A 12,343-nucleotide genomic window follows, 5' to 3' on the forward strand; every position below is an offset into this window, starting at 1 on the left:
CTACCCATCAATGTCCATGATCTCCCCACCATGTCCTGTTTCAACCTGAGACCATATGTACTGATTGTACACTAAGTTTTGACATAATAAAGTTTCCCAAACTCCTCTGATCACGAGAATAACCTGAAGTGCTCTCCTTTTAATTCTGAGTCAGTGGAGCCTGATCCTTGGGGTGGGGCCTGCTTATCTGTATATTTAACCAAATTCTTAGGTAATTCTTATCATCACATGAGTCTTAGTTACATGGGTTTAATAAATATGAAAACAGAAAGATGCCCTCGAGGTCTTTTAAACCAGTGGTTCTCAAAGTGTGGCTCTCCAACCAGCAGCATCAGCAGTATTTGGGGACTTATTACACATGTAAATTATTGTCCCTATATTGCACAGGAACTCAAGAGGTGGGTCCAGTGACCTGTGTTGTAACAAGCCCTCCAGATGATTCTCATATAAAGACCCAGACCACTAATATACACCAACTCTTTCTTGTCATCCTTCATGTATAGATGAGGAATATTGGCACTCTCTTCTCTCACTTTGGAATCTTGGATTTGAAGTTAAGAAGGGACAAGTGCTACAACCCCTAGATGATTGGGAACAGGCTGGAAGGCAAACGGTAGGGGGCCTTTGAGGTTGGGGCATCAGTGGGCACGGTCCGCAATTCCGTCTCCCTACTTCTATGGTGAGGGGTCTTGTCTGTATAGATAAGGGCTCAAGTATGCTAAGGGGACTGCTGAAAGACACAGGCTTCTAAAGAGCCACACCCCTGTGGTAAACCAGAGTCTGGGTGTTAATAGTGACTTCTCACCAAAGAAATCCCCTGAGAACCCAGACACCAAGAAACCCCAGTTTCCTCCAGAGAAAGAAGTTTCAGCTCTGCTTTTGGTGGTTAGACTCTGCTTATTCTCAGGGTGGTGATGAAAGACTCTTCTAATTAGTGCTGCATAAGGATCGTCTGAAATTGTAACCTACAGGGCGAGATTGCTGTGGTTGGATCACACGTCTTCCCCTCACACTGGTGGGGAAGAATGCGTGCTCAGCAGATAGTTCAGATGTTCCTCGTTATACTCAAAACCAGTGTTCCCAAATTTCAGTCATTGACTACAGTTTTCCCAATGTTTTCAATATTCAACTACACCATGTACTATCACTTATTCAATATTTTTCATTTACTCAACTTAAAAAATACTCTATATATTAAAATATTTTTAAATTTACCAAACATTTTTTGAAGATAGTACAGAGATTTCCTGTATATCCCATACCTAGTTTCACCTATTATTAACATCTTACATCAGGAGGGTATACTTGTCACAATTAATGAACCAATATTGATACATTATTATTAACTGAAGTCTATACTTTATTCAAATTTTTTTAGTTTTTACCTAATGTCCTGTTTTCTGTTCTAGATCCCATCCAAGACACCACATCAAATTTAATCATCACACTATGTTTGGGTGTTAACCAGACCCACTGAACAGTGAACCAGTGCAAAATGATGGCACTCTGGCTGCTGCTGTTGCTGTGAGTATTAAAGGCCTCTGTCTCTCACCTGGGAGTCTCTTGTCTTCTGCTAAGGGCTAAGAAACTTCTACAGGCTGACTTATCAGCTCCCAAGGAGGATAAAATGCCAGGCCCCTTACAGCTCTTGATAATTGTTTATTGTACAGTTGAAGTGCTCAAAGAAAATAGGGAATATATTAAATTCATAAATATTTAAAATAATTCAATTAAATTATAAAAGCCCCTTTAAACATGATTGTTAAAAGTTTCCAGATTTATAAACACAGTAATGAAGCTTATGAGTTGAATTAAAAAAAAACACTCAATGAATTTGAATTTGTAGTTTTCATTAATTATCAATTGAAAAAAATGACAACATTCCCTGAATAAATTTTTTTCTGGCACAAAAACTATTGTTAAGGATGTTGTATGTTCTTGAGCAGAACTCACAAGTTCTTGGGTTGCACAGTCCAAGACAATTCAAATCTAAGTTTTGATCATAGGCCGAGGCCGCTTCATAAAATCATTTTCACTTGTTTCATCATGGGACTCTCAGATCCCTGCCTCTTAGGCAAACTCTCAGTTTTTGACACATTCTTCAAATTTTGTAGCCTTCAAGTTTTGTGACACTAGCTGTCCATTTTGTTATATAGACATTGACTACTGGCATTTTTTTAAATGTAAGTACTTACCACTCTCTTATTACTATCATTAGTAGTTTTCCCCTCCTAGAAAAGGAGAGATTGAGTTTGCCTGGGTAGCATTCCTCTGAGAACATTTGGTGAGTTTATCCTTTTGCAAGCTTCTCTCCAACCATCTTTGTAATTGATCTCCCTGGGTAACTACTGGAGCTAATGGCTGCCAGGCCCCTCACCGCCCTGACTGTTGTGAAATCAGCAGAGCTGATCAGACCTTTCTATTCTTGGTACAGTTCCTGCTTCTCTAGAACTGTTTGGCTTGCTCACATGTTTTTATTCACCCTTTCCTGCTTATGAAGATAGAAACAAATACATATGTATACTTTGAAACGTATAGTAATAAAAGAAAAACTCCATGAATGTCAACATTTGCCTACATTTAAATGTCAAGAAAAATGAAAATAACCTATTTTTTCCTTTCTTAGTATTACAGCTATCTTTTGTGTGTGTTTTTATACCATCTCCTCCCTTCAGAGCTTTGTTTTGAAGTTAATCTCAAATAGCTTGGCTGTAGGGAACCCTGCTGCCTTCCACTTCATTCTTCTAGCTCTGACCCTGATGTTTTATAACAAAAATAGGGTGTTCCAGACCCATCCTGATATTTTTGGGGGGGGGGGTATATCTACTTGATATCCCAAAAGAGATATCAAGTAGACACTTGGCTATATTTACTCTACTCCTTTCCCTGTAAAAAGAGGTCTTTTGTCAGAACAGTGTTGTGTGGTAAAATATGGTGGTGAATAAGACATTTAGTAAATCCATCAGTGCTGGACAAGACAGAAAGAAGCATGACGGGTAGGAGAGAAAACCTAAATCAAGATGTGGAGGGAGGAGGGAAATAAGGAACTCCATGGGGGACAAATCACTGCCCCCTCCAAGATGTGTGTACAGCTCGCTTGCTGCTGTTGCTCAAGGGAACTCAGACTGGCAGTAGCCAGGTTAGGCTCAGTAGGAGGAAGCTTGTGCCTTCAAGCTGTGTATAATAATCGTCATTCCTACTGAATGGACAGCTGCTCATGAGCACATTCAGAAAAACTGTTGTGTCTGGGAAAGAGGCTGAGAGGTCACATGTTCTAAGAGTGGGTCATCTTCTCTGTTGATTCCAGAGGTCTTACAGTTTATTTGTGCTATAAGAAAACGTTTGGGTCCAGTCTTGATTCTGTCCCTTTTGTCTCATGGCTTGATGGTCCAAGAGAACACCCATTTGTGATTGGAAGCTCCCAAATCCAGAGACCCTGGCTGTGTTCTATCATTAAGGCTTGTCGCAGACTTCCTTCTTGGTCTCCTATCAAGTGTTGCCTCCTCCCATGTATTGCTCATGTGATAGCCAGAGTGATATCTCTAAAACTAAAATCTGATTATAGCTTTTGCTTTTAAAAAATAATTAGTTAGCCCTAACCAGTTTGGCTCAGTGGATAGAGCGTCAGCCTGCGGACTCAAGGGTCCCAGGTTCGATTCCGGTCAAGGGCATGTACCTTGGTTGCGGGCACATCCCCAGTAGGGAGTGTGCAAGAGGCAGCTGATCGATGTTTCTCTCTCATCGATGTTTCTAACTCTCTATCCCTCTCCCTTCCTCTCTGTAAAAAATCAATAAAATATATATTTTTAAAAAATCATTAGTTCAATCGCAGTGCTTTAACTCATATACAATGAACACCAATTATGTGCCCATTCTAGGTCATGAGGAATCAGCAAAGACCAAGATAGAGGGTCCTTGCTTGTGGTACTGCTGAATCTAGTGGAGGATGAGGAGAATTGAAAATAATGTAAACAAACAAAATAGTGAAAAATGAGGAATAAATAAAGTCATGTGATACATATTAATGTAGGGGTGGGGAGACTTATTCTAGATGGAATAATGAGGGAAGGCCTTTTGAGGAGACAGCATTAAGCTGAAACCTGCAGGACAGGAAGCCGGCAAAGTGAAAAGGGAGGAAGGACATTCCAGGGAGAGGGAACACAATGGCTCCCGTTCTCTCATTCTGCAGGCTGGGAGATCAAGTCAAATAGACCATGTGACACAAACACAGACTTGTTTTGTAAGCTGGGGATTGTGTTCCACTATGAGGAAAAGGGACCCAACTCCAATGGCTTAAACAGATTGGAAACTGAAACTGCTATCTAGAAATTTAGGTTCCTCATGCTATAGTGCAAGCCTCTCAAATGGGCTATGGTTGCCTGAAGTAACTGATTCTGACCTTCAAGAATAAATATAATTGCTCTTTCCAATGCAATCATGGATTAATATATCTGTTACCCAAGACATTCTCTAGGGTTTCTCCCAATACTTCCATGTTCAGTGGTAAATGTTAAAGAACAGCTACTGCAAGGTCTGGTCAATCACCTGTTACTCGTCCTCAACAATTTCAGAAGATAAAAACAAAGAGAACATGGAATGGGTATTAGAGGAGGGAAATCGTGATTACCTACTACTGTCTCATCTCCAATGTCAAAAAGATAATTGTGGAGTCTTTTTCTGGGTTTTGCCTTCTGTGTCATCAAAGTTGATAAAGTTGAAAAGTTACAATTACCAACACTTTTTAACCTATAAAAAGTGATGAGGAAAGGAATAGAAAAGAAAGAAAATGTAAAAAATAAACATATGCACATGTATTTATTATACATAAATATACATATATGTATTTTTTTAAATTTCCTTTTTTCTTCTATACCTTTCCTTACTGCTTCTTGTAAGGTGCGTTGGCAATTGTTAGTTTTTAGCTTTGTCCACAAAAATGCAATGAACTGCTTATTCTGGGCCATAATAGCCAATTAGCTGAGCTGCTTGTATTATGGCCTGAATTGGCTAGAAAGCCATCTCCTGTTTTAGGCAAACTGAAACTTGGCAGCTTTTCAATTTATCTAGTAAGCTAGAGGCATGGTGCATGAAATTGTGCACAGGTGGGGGTCCCTTGGCATAGCCAGTGATCGAGGCCTATCAGGGGGCTGGCCAGCCAGGGGGACGGGCCGCAGGAGGTTGGCCAGCTGGGGGGAGGAGCAGTGGGAGGTTGGCTATGGGAGCACACTGACCACCAGGGGGCAGCTCCTGTGTTGAGTGTCTGCCTCCTGGTGGTCAGTGTGTATCATAGCGACTGGTCGACTGGTTGTTCCACTCGTTCCAGTCGTTTGGTGTTTGGTTGTAACGGTTGCTTAGGCTTTTATATATATAGATGCTGAGGAACAGTGAACTGCAAGTCTTTTCATTGTCAAGTAGGCTCATTCTTGATGAACTAATTGCTACTTATTACGATATTTTAGAACTGCAGATAGTTGTTTACTTCTAGAAAATTGAATGATGTAAATTATTCTCTCTAGAGTAAGGCAAATGATATTTTTCCTGTAGAGATAAAAATGACTTCCAATAGAAAAGATAACCCTGGAAGTTATAGCTTTATTGACCTGTAGGACATTCATCACATTTGTATCTAAATTAACATTCTTTCTTTCAGTGACTCTAAATACTTCTCATGCTCCTATAATTCTTTGTGTAAGTTTTACCATTCTTTTGGTTCCCTCATTAATGAGTTAAATCTTAATACATGCTCACTTAAGACACACACATATACACACATGCACACACCACAATGAAATATGACTGTACCAGTATGGCTAAAATTGAAAATAACAACAATACCAAATAGTTATAAGGATGTAGAACAACTCGAATTCTCTTACATTACTGATAGAAATGTAAATTAAGACAGTTATTTTAAAAATGGATTTCTTAATATCTACTAAAGCTAAACATATCTACTCCTGCGTATATAGCCAACAGAAATCCTGAGTATTTCTACCAAAAACATACATAAAAAGGTTTATAGAAACTTTATTTGTGATAGCCCCAAACTGGAAGCAACCCAATGCCCATAAATGGAATAGATCGATTATAATATAAATATACAATAGAAATCTACACACTAATTTTTAAAAACGAACAACTGATACATGCCACCACATAGACCTAACATTAAAGGAAAGAAGCCAGGTACAGAAAACTATACAATGTATGATTTCATTAATATGAAGTTCAAAAACAGGAAACACTTGTCTCTGGGATAGAAATCAGGATTGTAGTTACCCTTGGGCAATACTAAAAGGGAGGACTCACAAAGGAGCATTCAGCGTGTTGGAACTATTCTGTATCTTGATCTGGAATACATACAGAATACACATGTTAAAAATGTATTGACCTATATATGTAAGACGTGTGTACTTTTCTGTATCTTATAACAATTTTAAAAGAAAAAATAAATGAATTTTGGATAACTCACAGGCTCTCCAGGGGGTTGGGGGTGGGGCGGGAAAGAGAACCAGATTTAAGGCTGTAAAGCCAGGAACAGTGTCCCAGTTGAGTCACAGACTGGTCCATTAAAGACTCTTGTGCTACCACTGGGCACAGCCACTATAGCTTACGTATCTTAGAGCTCTAACGCTAGACATTGAATACTGCCAGCAAAACCACAACCACACCCGCCTCTATACCACCTTGCCAGCACCCTGGCCAGAATGGATTAGGCAAGACTGCCCATTTATAACCAAGCTTACAGTTCAAAGTCTGGGGCAGGGTATCAGATTGGCAGAGCCTCAGTACTTACCCCTTAGTTGCAAGGGAGGTTTAGAGAGAGGATACCTGCTACTATTTCATAAACTGGGAGAGTCCTCAGATATAAGATGGGGATTCCAATATGAAGCATCCTGAAGCATAACACATGCCTGTCATAACACACGTGAAGCATAACACATGTCTGCACAAGGTAGGTAATTCAATTTGTCCACAAATACTTGCAGTGTGTCCATGTGTAGAAGCCATTGTGATACTGAAGGAAATCCTTGGGTTGTCTTTCTATTAGATGGTTGTTTTTCTCACTTAATTGCAGGAAGGGAAGGAATTTGTGCTCATTCAGGGTGAAGCTGCTGAGTGACTAGGTTCAGATCTTAAATAGTACACTAGTTTTTTTTTCTTTTCAGGCCAACATGAGTTCACTTTTCTTTTTATAGGTTTATGAAAGGCAAGAGTAATGATCTTAACTACCTATTTCTTATAAGAAAATGATTTATTACTTTTAATAATGAACTTGAACCATCAGAATACTTAATAATGGCAGTAGGTTTCAGCTTGTGGAGATCTTGGCAGACCATTAGTGTCTTGCCTCCACAGCTCCATTCTTGCCACATGGCCCAAGTTCTATGCCCTGGGGTATAGCTCAACAACAAAAACAAGAACAAAATGAACTTGGAGGCTGTTGTGCTGATGAGGAGTTGACAAGCTGTTGGTTCTGGAAACATTCCTCTTTGATAAAGTTAGTTTGAGAAAACAAAAAATGACAGATTAATTTTAAACAATGCAAAATACTGTTTTTCATGCAAAGATGGAAGATAGCGGTAAAGTCAGGTACTGGTTGGAATTTAGCCAGAATTACAAAGCACCTTTTCAAAACACTGGAGATGACATGCTAGGAGCCTATAATAATGGCAGAGAGCGGGGAGGTGGCGGGGGGCGGGGGTCGAGGGGTGGGGGGGCAGGCACTGTAAGCATTTGAAACAAGTTCTGAAGGCATTGTAGATGTGGTTTATGGAATAGAGCCACTAGCACTGCCCTGGGTATATATTAAGATGTCAGCAAGTACTTGTGCCTGAACTTAGAGCATTCTAAAAGGACTTTCCTACCTTGAATATTATATTAATAGAACAAGAAGAAGATATTGGCTCTTTGGTTATAGTATTCATACAGCTTTATGATTTCTGCAGAATATTGAATGGGACCTGGATTTGTTGTAAAACCGAGTACTCATAAAATTCCATATGTATTTAGAACCAGTATAGCTGTGAATTGAACCAAGGGATATAGCCAAGATGAGAATTCTCTGAATGCACAAGGCCTTGGCTAACAACATCTCCGATAAAGCCCTGACCAGAATCACAGACACATTTCTGTAGGGCTTTTCTGAGCTCAAACTGCATTAATTGTATCATCTGTAGATATAGAGACTTTCTAGCAATGTTCTTCTCAATATTTAGAGGTTATAGTTGTTGTGCCCAGAATTCAAAGTTCCCAAGACCCCCAGGGAGCCAGTCAGTCCGATGCAAAAGCAAAGAGTCATTTATTTCAAACCTAGGTTTGGCTCCCCTGCCACACTCACCGATGCAACGGTAAGCTCCAGTGGCCGAGAGAGAGAGAGAGAGAGAGAGAGAGAGAGAGAGAGAGAGAGAGAGACGCCTGATGGGACAGGGGGTTTTAAAGGGGGGTGGAGTGAGGGCAGGAGAGGGGACTGTGGGCCCCGCTGATTGGCCAGGCGCAAGTCGGTCATAGTGATGGCATGCACTTCCCTTGATTATTATTGGTTAGTCCAGAGAAATCCTGGGTGCGGCTAGTAGCGGCTTCTTCCCGTGAGGAAGCACATGGTACCGTCCCAAAATGGAGGACCCAAGGCAAGATGGAGGGCGCAGTCCTTGCCCAGCTCCTGCTGCTGCCGCTCGAACTCGCCACAAGGCAGGACGGCCCTCCCGCACAGCCCCCGCAGCTGGCCTGCGGGCAGACTGGGACTCCAGCGCGTCTGGGCGGCATAGGCCCAGCAAACGGGGTGCGGCCGGTGGAGTGGCCCAGCTCTGGAGAAGCGGCATCCGCTCGGAGCAGGCCCGGCCATGGGGCCGGTGCACTGCAGCATGGCAGCCTCCCCGAGCTAGGGCACGCGCCCCACTCCGCTGCCGCCGCTGCACTGGGCCCGGTCCGGGGGGCAGCGGGCGGGTGGCAGCCCACGCCGGGCTCCCGCTGTGGGCTGGGGAGCCAATGCCCCCCCCCCCATGGGGCCCAGCGGCTGGCCCACGCAGGCCCCGGGCCCCCCCCCCCCCCCCGACCGGGCCCCAAGGGCCGCATGGACCCCCGGCCCCAGCACGGGCAAGCGGGGAGCCGACCACGGGGGAAGGGAGGGAAGAGCCAGGCGGTGAGGCCTTCCGCTCCCATGACCTCCCCCGCGGTCGGTTGCCGCCCGGCCCCACCCCTCGGCCCACCGCCGGCCACCACGCAGCCGGCCCGGACACTCGGACCCGCTCCGGGGAGGCCGGCGGCCGCGGAGGGATCCCAGAGCCCAGCGGCCAGACTCCTCCTCCCGCACCGCCCGGAGAGGCGGGCGGCGCGCCTTTCAATAGTAAGCACAAAAAGTTTTATTTTGTTAATACTGCACACAATTCATGCCACACACTTTTTTTTATTCTGTTAGTCAAGGATCTTTTGGTTGAAAGTGATAGAGAGTCCAGTCAAAGTAAAATAAGGAGGAAGGCAAATAATTTGCTCACTTAAAGTGGAAGTTGAGAAGCTAGGCTAGTTTTCAGCACAGCTGGATTTACCAGAAAACATCTGTCTTTTTCCATCTCTGCTCTCCTTTCCTTTGTGTTCCTCCTCTAATGGGTTTTCTCTAGCTGGTGGGAATATTGGCTGGGTTAGCGCCAAGCTTAGTTGGTCCTTATAACGCATAATCCCAGAAAGAGCAGAGAGAGCAGAGAGAACAGACTTCTTTCTTCTACTCTCAGTATCAATATTTGAAAAGAACTCTGACTGACCTAGCTGAGTCAAATCTCATCAGGTAATTGTGCTGTGCATGTGTGTTGGGGAGGTGGGGATCCCTTCGATAAAGTGACAAAAGGGAAAAAGAAGGGAGACAGTGAGCAGAGCTCTGGGGGGCTGTCATATGGGAATCCCGGGCTTGGTGAGTGAAATGAGGGGTTAGTGTGAGGAAAGAATAAATGGTGCAGAGGCCACATTAGCTGCCATTACTGCCTCTTCTCCTGCCTTCCTAGACTCCCTAGATGAAACACACACATCTCCCAGATCATTGGCCTTGGACACAGTATGATTTGGGGGGCAGGGTAAAAGGCCTTTCTGTTTAAAACATATATTTCCAGTTGCACAGTGTGTGTGGAGTGAGTTTCACTCATGGCAAAGCAATTCAGTCTAGGTTAATCTGTTACAAGTTTTTTTAAAAAAAGCCCCAAATGCAAATCGTCTAATTCGTGGGAATATCAGTCAAGCATAACTGACTGCTTTCTGTAACCTTCTGGAGGTCAGAAAGGAGGAAGGCCCAGGGCTCCCGAGAGGGGAAGGAATACCCAGTGGACTAGCCCCTGCCCACATGGGGCCGAGGAGCTATGGGTAAAGAGAGACTAGCTATTGTTGAAGAAATGCTGAAAGGAATTGAGTTCTTAGCTTAAAAGAAAAAAGTCCACTTAAGGGCACTGGGGTCAAGGTCCTTCCTTGTCATTGGACTTCCCCTATTCCGTAGAGATCAATTTCAGTGGATCGGTCTGGGCAACATCGAGCACTTGGCTGTGTAGTGAGTTTTTTCATTATTTAGACTCAAAGGCCTACTTTCCTTTCCAGGGAACATGGTCTCAATTTGCAGGATAAAATAAACAAAAGAAAATTCATTGTTCTAGTCTCCAAGTTCACTTATGTCTCCGGGTAATTGGCACAGAAGTAAAGGGAACCCTATAGTGTGATGGAAGAATTTAAAAATGCTTATAATTTTAAAAAGGTTGTCTAGAGCTCATCCTAAATCAGATATCAACTTATCAGGTTTTTTGTTTTGTTTTGTTTTGTTTTTGCTGATGCTGTGTTGTTGTTGTTGTTCACCTTGAAAACATTGGGGGTTCAGTTACAAAATACATTTCTGAATTTTTGCTTGAAAATTACGATACCATAGAAATGATTGACACTAGCTTTCAGAGCAACTTGGAGGTAGAACTTATCAGTTAATGAATGTTTGCCAATAAATGCATGGAGTTAAGGGATCTTTCAGTGACTAGGGACCTCCCAACCATGCAGGACAAATACATATTGTTGGACACTGCTCCTATTTGTCCCTGAAAGCAGTAGCCACCTGCTATCTGCCTAGCTGTCCTGTCAGATTTGCCTGCCCTTATGCTGTCTTGTTTCAAAGGTCAACACTTGCCTTTCAATATCTTGAGTGACATTAAAGAGAAAAAGAAGTCCCGAAACTCAGCATGGCAAATCTAATATTTATGAAAGGAATTTTACTAAGGGACTGAAGGGACAGCCATATGTACAAAAATCCAGAGGAATTTCTGGAGGGTCTGATAATGTGTTTAAGCTACAACATTAGACTGATGTGGTTTCTGACATTGACAAGTCACAACCTCTCTGAGGCTAATCTAATAGAATAGGTGACTACCGTTCATGATAATCATAACTACTTTGTGGGCAAGTCTGAGGGTTAAAGAAATAATGTCTGTGCAAGTGTAGACCTCAGACAGGCTGAAGCCCGGACCTGCTGAGGGATGTGCCTGAGGAAATAACCATCTCTTCGCCCAATCTCACGGCCAGTTCTCAGGATTGGACTGAGCTAATTTGTCACTATTTGCTTGTTCCTTGTGATCAGGCTGAATTCTAGCCTGGCTTCTCAAAATATAGATGAAAGGGGAACCTGGGAGGGTGTCAAATCCCTGTGAGAATGGCAAAGAAGGCCTCTCGCCTAGGAGAGTCTTGTTCTGAGCAGTTGGCAGTAGCTACGATCTGTGTCAGTGTGGGGAAATGTAAGACTCTGGGGAGTTAATGCCATTCTGGTAGCCCTGTGTTACCCTTCAGTGTTTAACCACTTCCCAGATTTCCTTATCATTTGCCATAAAGAAGCTTTCAACCTTGTGTGTCCATCGGAATGTTTCCTCTTTTCTCATCACTATCATATGGACACCCTCAATGTATAAATGCTTGGCAAATCCAGAAGCACAATGGAAGTTTGTTTCTTTCTGTAGCCCACTCTGTCAGACACTTACCCAAGCCTAAGTGAAGTGGGTTCACCTGCAGAAAGAAAATCCTAGTTTCTCATGGCTTCTTTCACTTACCTCAACCCTGTCTTGAGAACACTCTCTAAAATCCCTTCTCATCAATGTGGATGTATCCTTTTCACATTCCCAATTTCAGTCCCTCTCTCCTTTTAAAGAAAATCTGAGACAGGACTTCTGGGCTTGACTAGCAGCAAGGAAAACACATGATGCCTAGGAAGCGAGACTCAGTTGGAGGAAGAAACAGCTATTCTGGAGTAGCTAGCTCTCTGCTTTGGTGTCAGAATTGTCTGAGACCTGGTCTCCACTTAACTCCATCTCTGCATCTCCATACTCACCTGCCGAGG

At 42.9% G+C, this 12,343-nt stretch overlaps 1 long non-coding RNA gene across 2 annotated transcripts in view; it reads left to right on the forward strand.

Annotated features, from left to right (window-relative positions):
* Nucleotides 1-12,343, forward strand: part of LOC118659708 — an 81,173-nt gene that overhangs the window by 33,414 nt on the left and 35,416 nt on the right. For both annotated transcript variants that reach the window (XR_004968663.1, XR_004968664.1), the window contains exons 2-3: nucleotides 504-613; nucleotides 1,410-1,524. This is a non-coding gene — a long non-coding RNA (uncharacterized LOC118659708). The remainder of the gene's footprint in view (nucleotides 1-503; nucleotides 614-1,409; nucleotides 1,525-12,343) is intronic.

Source organism: Myotis myotis, unplaced genomic scaffold (assembly GCF_014108235.1).
Source record: "Myotis myotis isolate mMyoMyo1 unplaced genomic scaffold, mMyoMyo1.p scaffold_m19_p_7, whole genome shotgun sequence".
Lineage (NCBI taxonomy): Eukaryota > Metazoa > Chordata > Mammalia > Chiroptera > Vespertilionidae > Myotis > Myotis myotis.